General features: G+C 35.2%; 1 long non-coding RNA gene across 1 annotated transcript in view; it reads right to left on the bottom strand.

Moving 5' to 3' along the window:
• The window catches only part of LOC129146985 (uncharacterized), a 216,428-nt gene that overhangs the window by 84,196 nt on the left and 110,506 nt on the right, over positions 1–21,726 (bottom strand). The window contains exon 2 of the long non-coding RNA XR_008554433.1: positions 11,628–11,703. This is a non-coding gene — a long non-coding RNA (uncharacterized LOC129146985). The remainder of the gene's footprint in view (positions 1–11,627; positions 11,704–21,726) is intronic.

The following is a 21,726-nucleotide window of genomic DNA, read 5'->3' on the forward strand; positions in this document are numbered from 1 at the left end:
CTGTCTACATCCTGGTAAGGAATTGTATTGAAAGCTCATGTATGGAGAACACAGAGCCACAGATAACATTTTTGTCTGTGCAGGAGATACCTTGAATAGCATTCAGGAAACCTGAATTATAGTTCAGATCTTGAGCTCTGGAAAGTATGAGATGATGTTTCTGATCATCAATTCCATAATTGCTAAATTAAAGGATTGATAGAGACATTACACAGGACTCTTTCTGTCTCTTGTTTTCCTATCACAGCTAAGATGTTCAATCCTCTTTCAATTTGGGAGAAATTATTTTCAAAGCACTTTTTTTGGTGTGTGTCTGAGAACTATTCCTTTTTGGCAATATTTTCCTGTTGTACTTAGTTTACTGCTCTGGATTTCTGGGCATAGAGCCTACTTTGGTTTTATTTTTGTTTATGTTCATCTCTATTTCTATTTTTGAAGCTAAAGCTTCATAAATATATTATTACACACTGTAAAATTGGATAATAATACTATAAAATTGATTTTCTATATTTGCACATTCCTTGAGAACCTTGGGTGTTTACTGCAATTAGTCTAATTCTTCAAATCTGAGCTGTCACCTCCTCCCTTGCCTGAAGCAAAGCAACAGGAAGTACAAATCACACTTAACAGCTTGACACCAGGAGGAGGAAACAAATACCTCTGCATAGAATTTACACATCTGACAGTGTGTCACCCATGCAGAAATGGGAAAAAAGAAGCTTTTTTTCCTTTTTTTTTAAGAGAATCTTGGCAGTCTTTCTAATATAGGACAGCAAAATATCAGCATCTACTTTACCAGTGGAAAGGTATTCTGAGATACACAGCCATTACATTCAGTACAATGCCAGGCAGAGTGAGGGGCTGATTTAATTGTTTGCTGTGCACATGAATTAATGTTGTTTTGAATAAATGTATATTGTTAAAAATCACTAACAACTCCATGTAAGGAATCTGGAAGTTATCACCCCCATCCTTGCAATAACAACAAAAATAACAAAAGTCTGTACAAACTAAAAATTGAAGCATTTTACTGTATTCATCAGATAAATGATTTTGTAGCGTGAATAGCCATCTTGACATTTGTTGAAACAGAAGAATCCAAACAATCACAGCTGAGACCTGCTTAACTGGAGCAGGAACTTCTAGAGCTACAAACTGGGAGGAACACGTAAAGGATAATTTTCAAGACTTCCTAGACACTGAGTGCGGATTAGAATTGTAAGAATAAGAAATAACTGGAGGCTGCAGTTTTAGGGTAACTCCTACACTTTTACTAGAAACTCCAACAGGTTGTCACTATGAATATTTGTAGATCCTCTCAGGTCTCTGGCAGAGAAAGGGGAAAGGAATACTTGTAAAAAGTGATTGTAAATAGTAATGGTTGTGAAATATGCCCAAAGTTTTCTCCATAGCAAGGGCTACCCAGGAATAAAGACCTTATCAAAGGCTTGTCCCAGAGTCTTGAGAGAATGTTTCACACTGCAGGCTTCTCCAGTCTTCCTATTTTATTTAATGGGCAATAAAGAAGAAATACTTATGGCCACAGGTCATAGTAACAGGTCCACTAAAAAACAGTTTAAATTGGGAGATGATAGAATAGTCCTTCACCACACTAACAGAGCTCCAGTATAATAGTAATGCATTACTGCTGAGGCATGATACAAATTATTTTTGAGGATTAGAAAGAAAAAGTCAAAGTCAGGAGGAGGTACAAATTCATACTAGATGAATTTGAAGCATCTGACACCTACAACTGCAGCAAACATTAAATAAAGTCCAACTCAGCTCCTATTACCTGATAAGGCATGTCTGGCTTTCAACAAAAAAATACTAGCTACAACAAAGTGTAAGAAAAAACCCAATCTCAAGAGATAAAGCAATCACCATAACCAGACTCAAACATAGCATAGATGTATAAAAGTTCTCAGGAAATTTAAAATGACTTTGATTAATGTGATAATATCCTGATGGAAATGTGGATAACATGTAAAAACAGTTGAGTAATATAAGAAGAGACACGGAAAGTCTGAAGAAGAATCAAAAATGAAAACTAGAAATAAAAAATCTATACCAGAATATTTTTTCCTTGAAGACTCATCAGACTAGACACAGCTGATTAAATAATCATTAAACATGAAAATACATCAATAGAAACTTCCCAAACCACAAAAATGAATTTAAAAAATTAAGACAAAGACAGACCAGGATACCCAAGAACTGTGGACAATTTTTAAAAGCTATAACATGCATAACTATGGCACTAGAAAGAGACAAAAGAAAGGAACAGAAGAAATATTTGAAATGATAATGCAAGTATTATTGAAATAAAATGGCAAGTAGAAGAAATAAAGGCCAAAAACTTTCCAAACAAATGGCAGATGCCAAAGCACAAATCCAGGAAGCTCAATAAACACTGAGTGGAATGAGCAGCAAAAAGTTATACCTGAGCATATTATATTCAAGTAGTAGAAAACAAAAGGCAAAATAACCTTGAAAGAATCCAGAAGAAGAGGCCTTGAAACCTAGTGAGAAACAAGGATAAGAATTAAAGCAGGCTTCTTGTAAATGGCCAAACCAGATCTTTCACTTGTATCCAAGATGCCAAACTCTGAACCACAAGAATATCTTTGCACAGAGGAGTTTATTATATGAGGTGACCACCAAAGGATTCAGCTATTGGGTTAGCAACCTAATGAATGGCAGGAAAAGGGATGGGAGTGATGTGTGGGGCTCTGCATTTCCAGGTCCGAGGAGGTGCTGGGTAGTCTAGGTAACAGTCAAAGTATTTGACTTCTAGGTGACATGAGTCAAGGTATTTGACTTTGCCAGCATGACATTTTTCTCAACAATCAGCAGATGTTTGTTTCTATAACACTGTCAAGCTCAAAGGGACACAGAGAACTGTATTAGGGATGTAACACAAACAATTTATAAGTTCCCAGGAATGCAGTTGGAGCTAGTTACTGCTTAATCATGAGGAGGGGTTAGGGGGGAGAGAGAACAAAGGATAGTCAGAATTTAATTCCACTTATTCCTAATTTTTAGTGTAGGTATAACAGTGAAATCTAAAACGGGGAGGGTCCATGTTCTCTGACCCACCTAGTGAAAGGTAGAGCTGAGCAGCTAAGGGAAGCTAAAAAGGACTTGGGAGAGAAGGCTGAAAAAGAAGAACTGGAGGAGTCACACTGAGCAGAGAGACATGTGAAGAAACCACACTTGCTTCTCTGCCTCACACTTGCCCAGGGACTTGGGGGACATGGAAGGAAATATTGGAAGATACATGGGTGAGAGACCCGAGGCTGTCAGTGGCAGCCTTTATTTTGACTTGTACTTTGATTTTGCCTCTTTCCTTTCAGACTTGCCTCAACCCATCTACCCCTTTCCTACACAAAAAGGTAGTTATAGATAGAAAGAGGGTGGGAGAAAGTATTTAATAAAGATTACTTCAAATGAAGTTACCTTACCTTAGCTGAAGGGCGGCACAGTGTCATGCATATTACCTCACTGGTATTGATTGGGAAACTCCAGATTGATTTGTTAGTATTATACTCTTAGGAGAAATTCAAACAGCAATGAGATTAGGTAGTAAGTCTAGGTGGAGGCCCAGCAGGAATGACTCCATTTGGGACCTGTTTTTTGTCCTATTTTTTAATAGCAATACCAATAAAGGAATAAATTTTATAATTAAAAATACATATATAAAGATACAGACACAAGTATTTGATTTGTTAAAGTTGGTATACAACATAAGGGTTATCTCTGAAACAAGCAATATGTTATTTCAAATGGAAAAATCTAAGGGATTTAACCAGAGAAACAATAGTAGCCTGAATTCAGGATTATGACTTGGGGTGGGGAGGTAGGAACTAGAGTTGGAACCACAGAAATAAGAAGATGTCTATAGAAAGGCAAATTTACAAACTTAATTCATGAGGAGACACAAAAACCAAGAAAATGTAGCCACTAGATTTCAAGATGTGTCAGGAGTCATGAATAAGGGATCATGGAAGACCACTGTTAAGCATTTCTGGACAGAAGGGGCCACAGAGGTTATGCCATGTACCTGCAGGGTGTTGCTGTGGTCTGCAGGTCCTGGGCTGCCCACAGTGAGGTCAATGAACTCCAACAGCAGTCATCAGTGAGCAGGAAGTCTGGGAATGTTGACAATCCATAGCATTTCCCCAGATTGAGGAAATGTTAAATACTCTTTCCTCTTTTTAGAAAGCAACCTTAAAATGACACACCCCAGAATGGATGTTGTGGCAAGTAAGTTAATTCCCCAATAAGCTGTAAAATCCTTTCCCAGTCTTTCTCTCATTTTGGTTCTTCTCTTTCCTTTGCCCCTGGAGGCTCTATTTTTCTTTCTTATTTTAATCTTTGAAATCTTGTCAGGAATGCAAATGTGGAAATACTGTGAAACAGAAGTCACTGGTTTTTTAGGACTTGTTCACATATAAATAGCAGCACATCTTGCTTTTGTTGGATAAGGGTACCACCAATACTCCATTCAAGGACATGGGAGTGAATTATATAAAACAATATGAAATGTTATTATTTATTGACGTAGGAGATTTACTTTGAAAAAAAATGGTGCAAGGATATGGGGTCGGTTTGCATAAAATACAGCTATTAGCAATATATGTTGTTTCTCCATCCTACTATAGACTGATCATACCTTGATGAACTATGAAACAATGAGGGAGGAGGCAGGAGGAAGGTCCTAGAATGTGGCCTATATACATCATAAAATATTTCTCTAAAATAAGAACTTTGCATGAAGATGACAAAATAAAATTCAGATCATAAAGTATATCAACTACTCCCCCCCCACGCACTTACACACACACACACACACACACACACCACCACACACACCACATAAGTCCCTCCGCAAATGCTGACAACTATCATTCTCATTGTATTTCTTAAAATTCTGAACCTGAGTGATCTCAATTTCTACTCAGGACTTCTTCAGTTTTATGAGTTAGCAGAAAGACAACCCCTCCAGCAAAGCTTTCCAAAGAATATAATCACAAATATAGCATGAGGCTGTCTGCTTTCAAGACTTTTAACATTGTTGTTGTTTTTAGAAAGTAATTGGTTTTTCTTTGCTTTTTTTCCCCTCCCAATGCTCAATGCAATCTATACTGCCTGGAAGGGAGATTTTAAATGAAGCAGATGCTCTTCGCTGATGGTAAAGTTGTTTCCTAGCAACACAAAGTTATGAAAACTCCAAGAGTACCACTTTGCTAGATATGTCTCCCATTCAGTTTCATGTACTCAGTGGGTTATTATAAAGAATTGAGTATCAAGTCAAAACCAACTTGATCCTGCATTAATAAGAATGAAAAGCCACTCCATTGATTTTTCAAATGGAGATATTTTCAAGCCTTAAGCAGACAAAATCAGGCTTCATACAATTCTTTAAAAGATTTCCTGGAATGGAATTTGGGGAGGGCATTATAGATGGGTGATAGACTTAGTTCAAAAAACAGATACAATGTTTTAAAACAGCTATACTTCCTGAAGAACTAAATCAGTCCAACTAGATACAAAAGGTGTTTAATGGAAAGACTCTATAAGCTGTGGCCCTCAAACATTTTAATCTCAGAACCCCTTTACATTCTTAACAATTATCAATTTTCCCAAAGTTCTCTTGTTTATCTGGATTGTTTTTATTAACATTTACTGCATTAGAAATTAAAACTTACATATTCAGTCTTTATTAATTTCAGAATAAAAACTTTATATGTTAAATAAGCAACATATTCTATAAAAATACCTATATTTTTAAAAACAAAGACAATTTAATGAAATGAGTGGCACTGTTTTATAGTTTTACAAGTCTCCTCAATGTCTAACTGAATAGAAGACAGAGACACTCTATGGGGGTTGGGGGGCGGGGAGGGGAGGGATTGGGGTCAAAATAAGGGGGTTGCAATTGTATGGGGAATATAAAAATAAAATTTATTTAAAAAATTAAAAAAAAAGACAGCTGCTTTCTTATTTGTCTTTGACATATACTATGTTGTGAAATCACACATCACAGAGCCTCTAAAACACTCTGCTGCGCACTCTTTGGAGAAATAACATCTCTTCCTCCTCTCCACCTCTTCTTCCTTTCTCTTCTTCCTTGTTCTTATCTTTATCGTTACTTTTAAAATAGTTGGGACCATTGTTAAGAAATGCTTGCACTAAATATGTTTCATGTTTAGCTAAGAAGATTTAGATAATTTCCTTCATCTTAGCCATCAACATTAGGTTAAAGTGGCAAAGTAACTACATTTTGAATATATAGAGTAAGTTTGGTCTTGGTTTGAGTCTGACTTCTCTTTTACTGTATGACCCTGATTAAGTCACTCTGAGTCTCACTTGTACCATTTATAAAATAGGTGTAATGGTAACAGTAGTCCCATAACACTACAGGGACAAGGAAATTTCTCTCTAGCCTTCTGGGTTCTTCTTTGGCTAGTGAAACAACCAAATTAACATCAGAAAGACTAGAAGACAAAGTGAACAAACTTAACTACACACATATGGAGAATGTACATGGGATTTAATATCTAAAGAAATTGGCACCAAACAAGGGTTTTTATCCTGAACTAAGGAATGGGACAGGGCCTGGGCCTTCAAGAAGAGATGAGGGGGACTCAGATGATAAAGGAACCAGATAGACTGCAATTACAGGTTTGCCCTACCATATAGATATGTTTCTCTGACAGAAAGGTATTTCTGTAGATAATCCCAACTCTGGATAATATCCACACTTTTCATTACACTAGGTAGTAGTAAAGTCTCTCTTAAACCAGAGAGCCTTGATTGACCTTAGCTCAAAATAACCCACACACCAAAGTGACTCATCTTGGGTGGGTAGGTGAGTTCTATACACCTTGGGGGAGGGTGGGTGGTTCTGCACATCCTTCAGTACTGAATTAGGTATGAAGTAAATGAAAAACCTTTGGCACATTTCTGACCCACAAAAGTAACTGCCCAGTAAATAGATTTATTTTATTAACTTTGATTTTCACCACAAAATAGAAGCCTAAAACATTTCTAAAATAGAGGAAATAATGTAAACTGGTGATTATAAGGCATATATAATCTGGTGATATAAGGCATATGCTTATGCCTTTTTATGTACTTAGAGTTGAAGTTTGCTTTACATTTTAATATCAAGGGATATGTATCTGAAACTAGGTATTTTTTTATGTGCTTGTTTTCAAATATAATCTCTTTTAATAGCATCAGGTAAAAGGGATAGAGGGGTGAAGATAGGGACCTCTAGTACTACCACAATTTGAAAAACTCAAAGAAGTGGACAATTTAGTTTTGATGATTGATTTCTGAAAATTAGGACATTTATGCTTGCCTTGACCTTTCTTCTGGTGCATACAAGTGACCAAAAATAAAAAATGACTATGTTTTTAAATCATATGCTGATTTCACTCACTCTTTGGATCAATTCCAATCACTCCATCAATAGTACACTTTTTTTTAAAGAGGTTACAGGACTGATCACAATTGCAACATGAATATCATCTTTCATTCCATAATTTCAAAGCACATTCAGTATTGGCTCAATTCTCATAACAACTTAGTAGCTAGATATGTAGTAAACATTTCTTCTTTTCCCCTTGAGACATAACTTAAGTTAGTAAATGGACTGAGATTACACAGGTCTTGCAAAGAGATGATGGGGGAGTCCTGAACTCTACAATAAATGTCAGTTCCTCAAAGGAGTATACATGGATGTTCTTGAAAATCAAATCTTTAAAACAGGACCTTATGTGTTTTTAGAACTTTGAACATTAGTAAACTATAAAATGATGTTTAAAAATGTAATTTAACAATTTAGCAACATTAACCATACTAAACATTTTGTTAGTTTTGATAATTTTTGTTAGATAAACTAGTGTCTAAGGGGATGCAAGAAAGCTAGAGTATTTAGCCTATTTAGGAGTAATTTAAACAACTCAAAATATATGAGCACTGTTTTAATAAAAATGAAAATACTTTATTTTTGCTACATTATAATAATTTATGACATCAAAGTGGAAAACTGAGAAAAAGAAAAGCTCATGGGCAATCTTTCACCTATTTTCTCTGAGGGAAAAAAAAAGCATTGGACTTAGGTATCTTCCTTTGTTAAAATATGCTAGAGTTAGAAATTGTATTTTCAGCCTCCCCAGTGAAGCAGTGGGCTGAGCGCACGCTGTGAAGCTGTCCGTGGCCTCGTCAGTGCAGGTTCAATTCCCAGCCAGTCAGGGATATAACCACATGGCGTGGCAGACTTCTTCTGCCTCGCCCACTGCTCCCCTCAACAGTGTCGTTGGTTCATCTGCCTGTTCTGTTACCCACTCTTCTCTCTAGTGAATTCTCTCACCCTCTGTGCCTGTGACCTGTACCCCAGTTCTTGTATAAATAAATAAATCTTAAAAAAAAAAGAAATTCTATTTTCAAATTCTCATACAATAGTTTACAAGTATCTTTAAGTGTATTTCTGAACCTTACTTTCCTATAAAATAGTACAATAAGTATAATAATTTTGTAGTTTAATTTATAACTGAAAGGATTATCATGTATGAAAGAACCATTTGATTTTCATGGAAAGTGATATCCCTTCCTTGGTTTCTTTCTCTTTCTCCAACTTTGTTTACTTAAGATCACATCTTCTGCCTGTTGTTAGTGTTTGACCTTTACTATAGATGTTAGTAGCATACAGATTTCATGCACCCACTTTCTTTTGCAGTGCATTTAAAAAGAAAATGTTGGAACTGAAATTTGTTGAATTAATTTATAACATTATTAGGACCAGTATTTTTTTAATTTGTTGCATTAACTTGAACTGGTTTTGTTAAAAGTATTGATGCCAACTGTCCATATAATAAGAATACAAATCAATATATTGATTTGGGAACCTGGAAAAAAAAGAGTTTTCAAATATCAGCAAAGTATTATTATTGTCATCCCAGAAATAATGCTAGTATCTCAGTTTTACAGATAAAAACATTGAGACATATAAGTTTACATTAGCTTTTTTTTTTTTAATAGAGGCATGTTTTTATTTATTTATTTATTTGTTTGTTTTTTGTTTATACATGCACTGGGTACAGTCAGAAGCGCAAGAGGGTGAGAGAATTCACCAGAGCCAGAGCGGGGAGCAGAGCAGGCAGAAGGACCGAAGTACACTGCTGAGGGGAGCAGTGGGCGGCAGGAGAGGTCTGTGCGCCAAGCGGGACCCTCCTCCGGTGGCCGGGGAGCAGCCGGGGATTGAACCGGCACCGCAGAGGCTGCGGGCAGCTTCACAACCCAGCGCTCAACCGCTGCGCCACCGGGGAGGCCCTATATTAGCTTTTTAAAAGTCACAGATTATAAAAATAATAATAACATCTGAAGTAATGTTTTGTTTCAGTATGGTGTAGGAGAGAAAAAACTTTTTTCCTCTGCTCATCTAGATACTTAGCTGAGACCCTCCCTTTCCCCGTTACCTCCATCATAAACTACAGATTGACAGGAGAAAAACTAAATTTAGTCTATAGTGAAGTCCCCGCAAAGATATGAAGACCCAAAAAAGTAAACAAAGCCCATAGTTTTTATGCCTTTCATTGTGAAGGAAACAAATTTGTAAAGAACTGACAAAAGGCAAAGAAATTTGATTTTAGTAAAGAAAGTTAATAAAAGAAAAGTAGCAAGCTTTGTTTACATAATCTTTGGAAACAAAGATGTCACTCTGTCTCCTGATACTACAAAGTTGGAACATTACTCAGTGCATGCTTATAATTCCCAAGTAAATGATGACATTCCCTGGAGACTGCCAAAGGCAGAGTTTTTCAACCTTTGATACAATTGACATATGGGATAATTCCTTGTTGTGCTACTGTCCTATGCATTGTGGGATATTTAGTAGCATCTCTGGCCTTGTCTCAGTATATGCAGTAACATCACCACAAGTTTTGACATAAAATGCTTCAAGATATTGCAAATGTCCGCTAGGGGGCAAAATCATCTCAGTTTGGAAAACAGAGGTTGTTGCTGGGTTGAGGTATAGAGAAGGTAAAGTCTAGTTGAAGAGCCAAGCAACTTTGCTGAGATAAGAAGACAGAGATTAAAGGTCGAAGAAGTCAGAGTGACCAGAATTTTTACAGTGGCATACTGAGAGCAAGGAGCTCAGAAACAGCAAGAGAGAAAAGAAAAAAAAAAAAAAAAAAAAACAAACAAGCAAAAAAAAAAAAAAAATCTAACAAGAAGTTCCTGTAGATCTTCTCTGTGCACACATGAGGACACTACTTGAGCAGAGAATTAACCACTGAAAATGTGAATATTTTCAGTGGGGCAATTCCCAGAACCCACACAGAACTGGGGATACTTTTTCTTCTCAACAGCCACAGTTGAACAACCTTTATACCTAAGGAAACCTCAGAAAGGCGCCACCTTATTAGAGATTCAAGACATACCCTAAAAGACATAAAAGCAAGAATTCAACTGTTTTCAAGTAACTAAATTGCGCATAGAAAACACAACACTACATAAAGAAATACAATAAAATCTAACAATCAACAACATAAAACAAATAATGGCAAGCACCTAATCAATGGGAGTGGAAAATTATCCCTCAGAACCATGAGAGAAATCTGTTAAGTAATAACAGATTAATAAAAAAGAGATGACAGAATCAGCTAAGAAGGACATTTCTAAATATTTTTAAAATATTTACCATATTCCATAGTCTCAGGAAGGTAAAAATAATATGAACATGACAAAGTGAGAAATAGAAGACATAAAATATTACAAAATGAACATGTATAAAGACAAAATACATATAACCAAAATACATATAACCTGTTGGAATTAATAGCATATTAAACTCCATAGAAGAAGAAATCAGTGAACATGAATACATAGCAGTAGAAATAAAGCACAGTGATTGAAGGGAAAGACCAGACATAAAAAGAACCACAGTGAACTATGATCTAGTAATTGTAATCCAGAATATATAAGTATATTCATAAAGGGGGAAATTGAGAATGGTAGTATTTGAAGAAAGAAGAGCAGAGAATTTTCAAGTTTGGCTAAAACAGTAAACCCGCACATCCAAGGAGGTAAACAAACCCCAATCAGAATAAATATAAAGAAAACAACACTAGGGTATATTAAATCCAAATTAAAATCAATGATGAAAACATCTTAAAAGCAGTTAGAGGTTTTTTTTTTTTTTTTTTAAAGACCTATTATACAAAGGAACAAAGTTAAAAGTGACAAAGTCTTATCAAAATTGAAAGTATATAATGTGATGATTTGATATAGGTATACATTGTAAATAGATTATACTTTGATAGTATACAACTCCCCATTTCTCAAAAAAATCAAAGACTTTTTCTTGATCACACTTCATGTTCATCATAGTTTGGGTAGAGCCTGTGTTTATCAGAAACACTGAAAACTGAGTTAACCCCATCCTGATTCTCACTTTCATGATCACCATAGTAAATAGTAAGACAATGTGTTATTCTTGTTGAACTCTTAAAATTTTGGCCTAGAAGTGATACAGGTTTCTTTCACTCATATTTTGTTATCCAGCTAAGTCATGAACACATGTAACTTCAAATACTGAGAAGGAATCATCTTACCATGACCAGAAGAACAGAAGTATTTTGGGACAGTCTGAATGGTTCTCATATCTTGTCTCTGGCAAATTCACCTATCCTGCAAGAATTAAGAGAGAATTTTTTTAAGTTGAGATAAAATTGACATGCTATATCAGGCATTTAACAATGATTTATTATTTATACTTGCAAAATGAGCACAATGTGTCAACATTCATCATTATACATCATTTTATTTACTTGTCATAAGAATGTTAAAGATTTACACACTTAGCAAATTACAAATATATAGTATGTAATATATACCCCCCCACCCATATATAACTCCATATCCATATCACCATGTTGTATCTTACATCCCATGCCATAGATTTTATAACTGGAGGTTTGTACCTTTTGATGCCTTTCATCCATGTGCCCATTACCAATCACCATCTGGTCTCTGCATCCACGAGTTTGATTTCATTTTTTATTTAACTTATTTTTTTTTAGATTTCCCATAGAAGAGAGTCACATGTTTTTTTGTCTTTCTTTGTCTGACTTATTTCACTTAGCAAAACAACCTCAAAATCCATCAATACTGTCACAAATGGCAAATTTTCATTGTTGAAAGCATTTTTTAGATATGAAAGTAGAAGTAAAAAATCACACACAACTGTTCCTTAAAGATACAAGAACTCATTTAGGCCTATGAGCACAACTTTTATATGATCCTAATTTGGGAGTTATTTGATTTTTGAAACAAATTAAAAGCAAAAGAAAAAAGTCATTTAAGGCAGACAATACAACAGAAGCAAAAGTGACAAGGAAAAGTAAGTTGAAAAAAGGAAAATCCTAGTGTATTAATCTCATATGAATTAGTGTAGGAAAAAAAAAGAAGCTATCATCATACTTCATTAATTCCGAAGAGCATCATTTTCTTAGAGCAGATACAGCAATTGAGTACACAATGTGGATCTGACTCATTGAGAAGTGATTAATTGATGCCCATATTCCTTGCTTAGGAAAACAGTAACACCTTTAATTTTTGAAAACATTAATAATGAACTTCCATATCCTAACTGCATTTTAATACAATGAAAGCAATATTTGGTTATTCAGAAATTAGCTATTTTCTTCCTCACCCATAAAATATAGGTATCCAATAATTCTTTACTAATAAAATTTCACCATAATTTGATAAGAAGTTGGTTTTTTCATATGGTGAAGTAGTTCACTAAGAACTGAATGATAACTTTGAACTACTCACTGAATGTATATTACATGTATAGATGGGATAGATTTAGTCATGGTAGTGTACGGTAAATGATTTTCAGGCTTTTCTGCCCTCTGCCATTAGGATTGCATGCCTGATGGCGGGCACCTGCATTTTGTTACACTGTTGTATTTAGTTGCACTGTTTACTTCTGTGGGCCATGGCTGCATTATATATATTTCCCAAGAGAAGCAGAGGCAGGAAAGCTAGTGCCAGAGAACCCAGTAAAGGGTGAAGATTTGCAGGGGCTGGGAGGCCTGCCAACCTCCTGGCACCCCCACCCTCACCCCTGTCTGCCATCTACCTGGATGCTGCACTACATGTAAAAGCTCAATAAAAGCCTGAGAAAGCCACCCAGGGCTCCAGGACTCTCCTTTACCTGTCTGCTGGGATCATAGAGATCATGCTCCATCCCTTCCTGGCATTACAGTAAGTTAAGTCCTTTAATGAGACATTTACTCCTATCTTGTGGTACTATATGTTGTTTTTTTATTTGTGTTTCTAATCTAATTGAGTTTCAAGAAAATAATGGGCACTATTAGGATTCATTACTATAGTTTCTGAAGAAAATATTCTGCATCATAATAAAAAGTATAAAACATTTTTCCTCCCTTTTGACCTGTTTTTAACATACTTAACCATATCAGTAAGATAATTTAAAATGTAATCTTTTTATTTAAAATGTAATCTTTTTATTTAAAAGTGCTTTTTGCATGATTAAAGAAAGACGAGATTACAGCATTTGATTGGGCATTTTAAGATCATCAAGTATGATGCTGCTTATAAAGAATATGAAAGGAAAAAATCCAAGAGTAGAAATTTTGCACCATTGCTCCTGTTGTGACTTCCAGAGCGTCTAGGCTATTCAGCCTTTAACAACTGAAGGACCACTTCACAGCTGAATAGAGTCACAGAGGATCTCAAAATTGTAAGATATATTTAGCTTCATGAAAGAACTATGTTGAACTCCATGTAGTTTCACAGTTTGTGTGTAACAGGAAAACACCAGGGAATATATTTAGGAAAGATGTCCTGAGGTTTCCATGAAAAGACTAGGGCAACAAAATAGAAGTATGGACGGTATTATCAGTCCCAAATGACATAGTGCTCTGGCAGATCCCACCCCCTTCCCCTGCCTGCGTGCGTGTGTGTGACTTTCTCGTCCTCTCTCCCTCTCCCTCCACACACACACCCACACACAAATAAGTTCTTAGTCGGGCCTCCCCGGTGGCGCAGCGGTTGAGCAATGGGTTGCGAAGCTGCCCACAACCTCTGCAGCGCCGGTTCGATCCCCGGCTGCTCCCCGGCCACCGAAGGAGGGTCCCACATGGCGCGCAGACCTCTCCTGCTGCCAGCTGCTCCCCTCAGCAGTGTACTTCGGTCCTTCTGCCTGCTCTGCTCCCCGCTCTGGCTCTGGTGAATTCTCTCACCCTCCCTCGCTTCTGACAGTCCCCAGTGCTTGTACAAATAAATAAATAAATAAATAAATAAATAAATAAATAAACAAACAAATAAATAAATAAATCTTTAAAAAAAAATAAGTTCTTAGTATGAGCAGTACTTTATTAAAAGCTGATACTCGTCTTGATAATAGAAAAACAAGAACCATTGATAATGCAAGTTGATATAGAAGCTAGGGAATAGTTAAATTGTTGCACTGTTTGTACTTAGGTTTTCTGTACCTTCCACCATTACCTATTACTCTATCTAAATTATCTGGAGATGTGCATGCACATAGTTTCTGAGGGTTGAGAGATAATTATCTTGTTTCTGATTTTTATTGATCAGGCTAAGAAAAATGTTACCCAATAAAAACCAAAGTTTCAGAATAGACAGCAAAGAATGTATTGTGTCTCTGATCTGTTTAGGACCTCTAGGGGGTGGACGGTTTTCTAATTGGAGAGGAGTATCTTGGAAGATGCTACATGAGGTAATTTCATAACTCTTTTCTGAGAATAAGAGGGGAGAGATAATGAATTATAGGTTTTAGGTAATGAAATAAATGATTTGGTCCATAAAATACCTGTCTCACCACAGGACACTGAACTAAATAGTGTGACTGGTAAAACTATAACTCCAAGTCACTGATACCTAAAGGAAAACTTCCAATGGATCTTGTTGAATAGTGTATCAATCTTATATTCCCTCTAAATGACCAAGCCGGTGGTTCACTTGAAAGTTTTAAAATGCCCATAAAGAATTTAATGGGCTAACCAGAAGTATATATTCCTCGGGTTTTCCATTTAACAAAAGAGATGGAAATCAAACATGAAATATAGTTCTGTGTGACAGTGGCCAATTTTCTCCATCTACAGATTGTGGGGGCATATAACAGAAGACACTGGTAATATATAGACTATGTTCTAAAATCCTATTCCAAAACCATATTTATTTGGTATTAAAATTGATAATTGTTTCTCCACCTGCCTACTACTTTGTCCCTCCATTTTTTTTCCAAATGGGAAGGAAAACAAAAAATTGCAAAACAGGTTTACTTAAAATTTACATCCATCTGAAAGCAAAGACAGAAAGGCAAGTCACTTTAACAAATACTGTAACTCACATTTTTCTTTAATTTCTCATTCAACAAGTATATTTTCATAATATGTTTACTAAGCTTGATGCTTAGGGGTTACATATAATTACTAGTTGGTGTTACCCTTTGAAGAGAATCCACATCTCACTTCTTGATGCTATTTCTTGTTTTCTCTGTGAAAACATGAACTTCCTCCTAGAATTTAACCCATCTTCCATATCCATTATTAAGTATCCTGGTATAATAATAATATTTTCCTAATCCTTTTCCCCAACTGGAGATTTTCTACTATTAGGTTAGAGTCTGTTGAACTAAGAAAGCCTAATTTAACTTTATAATCTCTAGCACTGAGCACAATGATTGGAACAGAAGATGTTCAGCAAATAACTGTTGAATTTAACTGAATATATATAATCTAGATGTCACATAATGGAATAATGATGTGTTTGGGATATAACGTAAATGGCACACTTAAAGGAAGAAAAATGAGATTACTTCAAACAGTGCCAATTTGATCTAAATAAATATTTTGTTGAAACATATTTTTAACCAATAATTTCAGTTATATTAAGGACATTTCAAATGTATCCCATTCTGGATTAACTGAATCAAAATGCATGTGGATGGTTTTTGGACAAGGGACTTGCCTTCTAATAAAATGTGCAGCCAATCTTTAGATAAACAGTGAAGTTGGGGTTTCAGTCCAAGACTCTTCAAATTAAAAGCTCTTGTGAATTTTATTATATAACACTAGCTCTTGGAAAGATGTCTATATTTGTGTTGGTCCAAATTTCAAAACATAAAAGTTGATATTTTTACATTGTTTACATTTATGCTTTCAAATAAATCTAAAACCCATTCAAGCTTTGACATGTTTTGGGCAGAAGACTTGAAATTCTCTTATTCCAACAAAGAAGCTATTTTATGGAATTTTAAATTTAAAATTTCCTGCAATAATTACAAAGCATTTGTATGAGAGATGAAGTTATGATTATATAAATATGTGATTTATGTTTATGAAATAAATTTTGTATTTCATTTAATTTGTGTTGAAAATTGAAAGACTAGAAGTCTATTGGGGAGTGGCCATTAGTTTCTCTAATAGTTTATTTTATCACCAGTAAATTTCCTTGGAATTTCCTAAAGTAGGCTACATATTTCCTAAATAGGATGATAAGATTAGTGAAATAAAAATTACTTTCCCCAAGAAGGTGTAATATTCAAAAATTGGAACTTAGTACAATCTGTAAAAGCAGACAATTCATTAAGAAAAGGCATACATTCTTTGGAATAATTTCAAATATGCTCCTGGTCCTCCATCATTTAACTTTCTATTGCTTTGTAGCATATGTTTCTTGGTTTTGCTTCTTTGTTTCTCTCTGTTCCTTGACTTTATCCAAAATTTACAGGGCTTCACATTTCAGTATTCAAGCTGGGCTAATTACCATAGTCCAGCAGATGGTGTGTTCCAAATGGCATGTAACTGAAGCTGCATTAATATCTTTTCAGACCAGGCAGGTCAACAGAGCATCATTTCAATTTCTTTCTCTACTGTGAGACTTTATCATAGGGGCTATGGGTGAGAGGCAGAGGGCCAACAGCAGAGGAAAATCCTATCTGTCCTTTGGGACACAAACCGGGAATTCTTGACTCCCCCAAAAGAGTCCATCAGTTGGGTCTTGGGATGGATCCAGGAGTCTCTGCCAGCTGATTTCTTGCAGGAATGATTTGGAGAACATGTTTGATTTACTAATACTGGTAGATCTAGAGGTAAACTGGGTATGTGAATTGAACTGGTTCCAAAATGAGCTAGTTGGACCGGGATGAGTACACTTTCTTCTTATCTCTATCTAGGGGAAAAAAAAAAAACAAAAACAAAATAGAGAACGTTATCCTTGATGACTTAACAAAAGGTAATGGGGGTCCACCAGATGAATGGAAATGTAAACTACCTACATGACAAACAAATAAATAACAAAAAATAGCAAACAAAAACACAGCAGCATACTTCATTTTATAGCACAAGACACTACAGAGAAAATCTCTATGTGTACTGAAGAAATACATACCCAAATATATTTGTGTGTATATGTATATATGTATGTATATATGTGTATATATGTATACATGTGTATGCATACGTGTGTGTGTGTATTCCTCTTAGGGAACATCAACAATATAAAGAAAAAAGTTCACATGAATAAATTAGTATATCGGCACCTATAGGACTAACATAATAAAAGAAAAAATAACAAAGAATTGAATTATCAAAATGACACAATTAAGCACAAAATAAATTTATAGGTCTAAAACAAAATGTTTTCAAAAATAATAAATCAGGATATGTGGGGGGCGGAGAGAGAAGCACTACTGAGAACATACTAAAGTCTTACAATATCAAATGGAAAAAAAATCACAATAGATGATTTAAAAAGAAAATAAAAACACAAATGAAGACTTGCAGGACGAATCAAGAAAACCATCATTAAATTATTGGAATCCCATTGCTGGAAATGTGTGGTCTACCACCAGGGTGTTCTTTTCAGCCACTTCCCACAAATCCCCAATTACCTGCTCCTCCTCTGCCTGGGCTTGGAAGACATTTTGACAGCTTGCTTGCTACTAAGACTTCAAACACCTACAGTACCTTCCTGCAGCCCAAGTTCACAGCCCCTAGCTACTCTGCTCATTCCTAAGCCTCAGGGGAAAAACTGTGCTTATAAAACCTGCTGAAATTAGAGCTAGACTGCAGTTGAGGGGTCAGTTGTAGTTGGGGCTACAGGCACAATTCTGCCAGTGGAATCTGCCTTGAGCTGGCAATGACTGCAGATCCCTCCTTAGCTTCAGCACCTATAGCGCCCAAGGAAGTCTGTATCCTTGAAACTCTACAATGACACTTACTACCTTCTTACCACCTCCTCTGGCCCACACACTATAGAACTGAGATCTTGATCCTCACCCTGCACTGGCTCTTGAGCTCAGCTGTAGTAATCCTTATTGGTGACAAAGCTTCAGTCTATATAACAATAGAAAGCAGAGAATCCAAGGCCAACACCCTAGGCCATTAACCTGTAACCTTCAAATCTAACATAAGAACATTATCACTGAACTACAAAAGAAAACGGTTTAGCCTAATTCATAAAAACATAAACACAGTGAGCCAAGTATAATGAAGAGACAGAGGAACATCTCATTTATCAAACAGAGCAAACAGGCCCCAGGTCAACGAGGAAACAACAGTGTTAAATGAAGAATTAGACTGGCTGCGTTTAGCAGACATTTACAGGACAGTCCACTCCCAGAAAGTTGTGTATAAATTCTTAGTTCACGGAGAACATTCTCAAAAATTGACATACTGGGACACAAAGCAAGTGCTCAAGTGCCAATAAATTAATGAAGATTGAAATATCAAAATCTTTTCTGAGACAAGGTTATAAAACTACAATCATAAAGAAAGTTGACAAAAACTCAAATATGTTGAGCAAAAACAACATGTTACTGAAGAGTAACTTGGTCAATGAGAAAATCAAAGGAGAAAAAAAAAACCTGGAGACAGGTAAAACTACAGACATGGATTATCAGAACCTATGGGATGCAGTAAGATCACTACTAAATGGGAAGTTTATAGAAATACTGAACTATATCAAGAAATGAGAAAAAATTCAAACAGCATATAACTTTACCCTTAAGGAAACAAAAAATGAAGAACAAGGAAAATCAAAAGTTTGTATTGATAGAAAGAAGAAAATTTAAAACATGACAGTGAAGATAAAAGAGAAATTAAAAACACTACAAAAGATGGATGAAATCAAGAGCTGGTTCTTTAAAAAGATAAACTGAATAGATGGCCATCTAGACATTTTCACAAAGAAAAGAAAGATGGAAAACACTAACAAGAACAAAATTGAAAGAGATTTATAACACATCACGGAAATACAAGAAGATCATGAGACTACTACTAATATCTTTATGTTAAAAAATTAAATAATCTATAATTACTGGAAAATTCTTGGAGTTATACAAGCTTCCAAGATTAAGCCAGGAGGAAGTTGAAAACCTGAACAAACCAATTACAAGGAAAGTAAATTGAAACATTAATTAAAAGGAGAGTCTTTTCAATGCATGGTGCTGGTAAAACTGGACATGAAAAAAATGAATCTACACCATTATCGCACACTAAACACAAAAATTAATACAAAATGGATTAAACAATTGGATGTAAAAGCTCAAACCATAAAATATATACCAGAAACATGGGTGATATGTTTTGTAACATTGGCATCATCAATGATGTCTTTGAGGTCTCTGTATCAGCGGCAGGGGAAACAGCAAAAATAAGTAAATGGGACTGTATCATATTAAAAAAAAACTTCCTTATAAAGTGGAAGAAACTCATTAGAACAAAAATACAACTCTGAATGGGAAAAAATAACCATGCATCCAATATTGTGGTAATATTCAAGATTTATAAGGACTCATAATTCATGAACAGAAAGCAAATGACTTTATCAGAAAATGGAGAAAAGAGCTAGATATTTCTCCAAGGAAGACAGACAGATGGCCAACAGGCACATGAAAAATTTTCACCATCATTTATCATGGAAATATAAATAACAACTACAAAGATTTATCACCTCGCATCTGTGAAAAGGCCCTATATAACAATGAACATAAAGAAAAAGAATTGGTGAAGGTGTAAAGAAATATACTTCCGTACTGTTGGTGGGAATTTAAACTGGTCCAGTCTCTATGGTAAACAGTATGGAAGTTTCTTAAAATTTGAAAAATAGATCCACTATATGATCCTGCAATTCCAATCTGAGATATGTATTTGAATAATATAAAAATACTAATTTGAAAAGAGATATGCACTCATATGTTCACTGCAGCACTAGTTATAATAACCAAGATATGAAAACCACCTAAGTGCCCAAAGATAGATAGATGAGTGAGTGAAGATGTAGTATATGTACACAATGGAATTCTGCTTTGTTATATTTATATATAAAGATGAAATGTTGCCATTTGTAATAACATGAATGGAACTGGAGAGGATTATGTGAAGTGACATAATTCAGTAAGAGAAAGATAAATTTTGGATGATTTCACTTATATTTGGAATACAAATAAACAGAGCAAAAGAACAAACAAAGTCAGACTAAAACAACCTTTGCATTCTGACTGCAGAACTGATATTACCAGAGAGAGAGCTAAGAGTGGATATAGTTCAATGTACCGTGGTGGAGGACCCTGGGAATTTTAGTGGGTGGGCACGGTGTGACAATATACTGTGAAGAGATATGGAACTGTACTCCTGAAACATATACAGTGTTGTAAACCAATGGTACCTCAATAAATGAAAAACACCTTAGGTAAAGTCAGTTGCCATATCTGGTAATTTAAACAATGCACATATTCTTTACCATGCATTGCTGTTTTTAAGAAATCTATTCTCTATTTTTTTAATGCTGATGTAAGTACCTACATCCAGGAATGATTATTGCATCATTACTTATATAGGTAAAAATCTGAAACAAACTCTTCTATTAACGTGAAAATAATAATATAACTGGTTATATAGTATAGCATTTTATGTAACCAATAAAATGAGTATTTATGCATGTTTACATAGGGAATGCTATCACAAACTGTTAAATGAAAAGTGGAGCTAAACTGTATTAAAAATGTACATGTGCATTTGTGTATATATGTACAATCAACACAGATATACATACTTTCCACATCCTCAAAGGTTATCTCTAATATCTGACTTATAGTATTATGTAGACAATTAAGCTTTTAATTAGATGCACAATGCATAGGGTAAATATAGAACTATGAAAGAGAAATGTAAAGCAGAAGAGGTAGGATAGCAATATAAGATAAAATAGTACCAACAGCTTCAATGTAAAGCTATTCTAATAAAGAAAACTCAGGTAACTTACATATTTAGAACATAATAATTTTTATCATCTGAATTTTCTGGTTAATTAAGGTTAAAATTCCTTTGCTTGTAACTGATAGTTAAAAGTTTTGAGAAAGTATGTATTTTTTACTGTCTTATAAAGTATAATAGAAATCCTTTAATATTTGGTTAGTTTCTTACAATCTTATAGTGCTTTTTTTTTTTTTTTTTTTATAGAGGCATGCTTTATTTATTTGTTTGCTGGTTTGTTTGTTTGTTTTGTTTATACATGCACTGGGTACAGTCAGAAGCGCGGGAGGGCGAAAGAATTCACCAGAGCCAGAGTGGGGAGCAGAGCAGGCAGAGGGACCGAAGTACACTGCTGAGGGGAGCAGTGGGCGGCAGGAGAGGTCTGCGCGCCATGTGG

Source organism: Talpa occidentalis, unplaced genomic scaffold, assembly GCF_014898055.3.
Source record: "Talpa occidentalis isolate TD23 unplaced genomic scaffold, MPIMG_talOcc4v2.1 talOcc4.5, whole genome shotgun sequence".
NCBI classification, from domain to species: domain Eukaryota; kingdom Metazoa; phylum Chordata; class Mammalia; order Eulipotyphla; family Talpidae; genus Talpa; species Talpa occidentalis.